This window comes from Rhipicephalus sanguineus, chromosome 2, assembly GCF_013339695.2.
Source record: "Rhipicephalus sanguineus isolate Rsan-2018 chromosome 2, BIME_Rsan_1.4, whole genome shotgun sequence".
Taxonomy (NCBI): Eukaryota; Metazoa; Arthropoda; class Arachnida; order Ixodida; family Ixodidae; genus Rhipicephalus; species Rhipicephalus sanguineus.
This window is the reverse complement of record NC_051177.1, coordinates 158,004,884-158,008,020: the sequence shown is the minus strand read 5'-3', so window position 1 is coordinate 158,008,020 and position 3,137 is coordinate 158,004,884. Positions and strand designations below refer to the sequence as shown.

General features: G+C 44.8%; 1 long non-coding RNA gene across 1 annotated transcript; it reads left to right on the top strand.

Moving 5' to 3' along the window:
* The first annotated feature begins 1,806 nt into the window (after window positions 1-1,806).
* LOC125757513 (uncharacterized) lies at window positions 1,807-2,545 on the top strand. Its single transcript, XR_007415285.1, has 2 exons — window positions 1,807-1,869; window positions 2,173-2,545. It is a non-coding gene; the product is annotated as an uncharacterized LOC125757513 (long non-coding RNA).
* Window positions 2,546-3,137: the final 592 nt, after the last annotated feature.

Here is a 3,137-nt window from a genome sequence, read left to right as displayed (position 1 = left end):
AAGATATTCCATAGGAGTAGCAACGCTAACTCGCTCGTCATGTAGGCACGTTGTGAGCTTTACTAACAGGGTTACGCTGATAGTAAGGACAACGTTTTGCACTACCCCTCATACATTTCTACTGCAGTCAAACGCTAAGGACACGTAGTAAAGTTGACAAGAGGGCAGTAAATTGTGTCATTACTAAATTTGTCTTACCTTTTTCTCACCACTTACGGACAAGCCTTCTGAGCAGTTTGCAGATTTATAAATCGGAATGTTCAGCTCTACCGGCCGAACAAACGAACATTTTCTCTTGGGTGCTGAATGGCTACAAGATATTTGTTTTTCACAATTAAAAAAAGGAGTCAAGAGAAAAACGCGATGCAGAAATCTCCAAATGTTAACGGACACAGAGAAATCCAAGGCTCTGACGCATGCATTGGGTGCCACCGTAAGTCAAGGACACAGAACAAATTACCAAAGATATTCTTTCATATACAGAGAAATTTACCATTTGTCAGCCAGTTTTATTTACTATATGCCTAGGATCAAGGTTCGCTGAAATTTGATATCCTGAACAGTTCTCCCGTAACACGTTTCTGTAGGGCACATGTGTGGCGCTGCTTTGTTAAGAATGTGCTTACAAATATATAAGGTCGTTTCTGTTGTGTATATCGCGGAAGTTTTTAATAGATTACAGTCGCTAAGAGCAAGGGGTGAATTCCTGGGAACACTTCTACTCAGAATTCATCTTCAGTACTATACAGGGAACTTTTAGTTTAATTACTTTGTGTATGTGGCATACGCTCGGCAAGCTAGCGCAGCCATGTTCGCTTGTGTCTTAATTAAAAACCTCCTCTAGTAGTAAAAACCACGTGTCTACCGAACTGAGTAAGATAAAGAAAAGGACTGCCAGCAAGTAAAATCTCTGCACCGTCATAAATAAAATAAATAAATAAAATTGTTGATGGTTAAAGACATCAATGGTACATTCTCTGCCCATTCCGGAGCTGTTTCTAGTGTGGTACATAATTTCCGTTCGAAGGCTTCCATTATATCGAAAAAAAGACATCGTGGTGCGCTGGGCTCGCTGCTGCAGCGCTTTTCCGCTCCTGTGGTTTCCTGTTGCGCCTCAGGGGGGCAGTTCATGAATTTTATTTCTTTCGTCTTGCTTACTTCTGGCTTCCTTTCAGCGATGAATAGCTGTCAGGCAGTGATATATTAATTCCTAACTGGTTAAAAAAATTGCCCCCAAGAAAGAAAGTTTGTGCTTGATAAAATTGAAAAGTTGCCTAAAAGCATCTATAAAGGAGCCACGGCGCAAAAAATGTCGCCGTGAAAGGCTCTTGCTGGGCAAGATGTTGCGAGTTTCATTACGGCAACATCGCCAGCAGGCTAGACCGCAGCGGTGGCTACATGGTTGAGCGTCCGCTTCCAATGCGGGAGGTACCGGGTTCGATTCCCAGTGCCGACCGGGAACCCACAGGTTTTTCCTAATGGGTAGAGGAGTACGCCGACCTGGCGCTCGGTTGTTTCTGGGTACTCATCTCGAAAGGTGGCCCCATAAGGTTCTACAAAGACCTCTGGGCGCACCTTAACTCACCGCAGCCTTGGTTAAATGGTTGAGCATCCGCCTCTGCTGTGGGAGGCAGAGAATTGCTGCCGCCGGGTACCTACCGGTAAAATAGGGACAAGCGCCCTTCCGGCCTGGTGCTCGGCAGAACGAAGTTCATAGTCACTTGGGAGGGCACCCACCCTGTGGGAAATTGGCGGCATGGGACCGCCAGACCTAAAAATAAGGTCATCCTCTTTTTTTTTTTTTTGAGTGGGCCAGGCAGCAGCAAACCGGACGGAATGCTCAGCAACCCTTTCTGCTTTGTAATACAGGTTGCAGCTGTTTTTCTCGGATGGCAGTGCTCTCCGATTGACCATGCTTCAGCTACGGTGACAAGCAGGGAATGGGCATGCGCCGAGGAACCAGAGTGCGCGGCACGTGCTGGTGTATGCATCGACGACGCTGTGACACTCCCCTCTGTCACGCCACCTTCCTGGCATCGACCTTCAGCGGCGTCATGTCGCTTGGACACTCAAGCCCTCATAGAGAGCTTCGCTCCACCGTTGTTCACCAGTGGGCCAGGCAGCAGCAAACCGGACGGAATGCTCAGCAACCCCTTCTGCTTTGTAACACAGGTTGATGATTACTGATCAGCTTACTCCTACAGCAGTGATGACCGGTTCTTATTGCTGCTGCCCTGCCCACATTTTTTTAAAGATAATTTTGTGCGCCTTTCTTCTGTTGTCACAAACTTGTTGGTATGTGGTAATATCGAGTCGAATCCAGGTCCCACTGAAAAGAATCTGCTTACGCAGCTATTAGCCGGCCAAAATAAAATTAGTGCTACCGTAGAAAATATTGAAGCCAATTAAAAGAAATTAGAGAGCAAGATTACTACCCTAACTCAAAGGATAAATGGAATAGAACAGCAGCTTTCAAGCCTTAAGAAATTACCAACTCAAGTAAATGACATGGAGAAGGTTATTTCACATCAGGCTGCTGCATTAGCCTCAGCCTATCGAAAAAATAGATGACCTGGAGAACAGAAGTCGTAGAAATACCTTAATAATTTATGGCTTAGATGAGACCTTGGTAGAATCTACTGAAGAGCTAGAAAAGAAAGTCGTAGAGGGTATCTTCCTGGGAAAACTGCAAATTCCAATTCGCGCTATAGAAAGAATTCATAGGCTTGGCTTTAAAGGTGAAAAAACTCGCCCTGTAATCCTTAAATTCTTGAATTATCGTGAAAAGGAAATCATTCTTAGAAAATGCTATAAGCTAAAAGGCGCATCCCTCTCTCTTGCTCAGGATTTCTCGAAGCGTGTGCGTGAGGTGCGAAAATGTCTCTGGGAAAGTGCATCACAAGACAGAGCAAGGGGTGCTAAGGTTAAACTCGTTCATGACAAACTTTGTGTCGATGGTGCTCTTTACACATGGAATGACGAAAGAAAACAACGCTGTCAAATAAATAAAGCACCTAGCAAATGACCAGCATCGCACCCTTGCCAATCCATGCGAATTTTAAACGTGAATTGCAGAAGTATAGTAAAAAAAAGTACCGAGCTGGAAGGTATTATACTTCTTCATGATCCCAGTATTC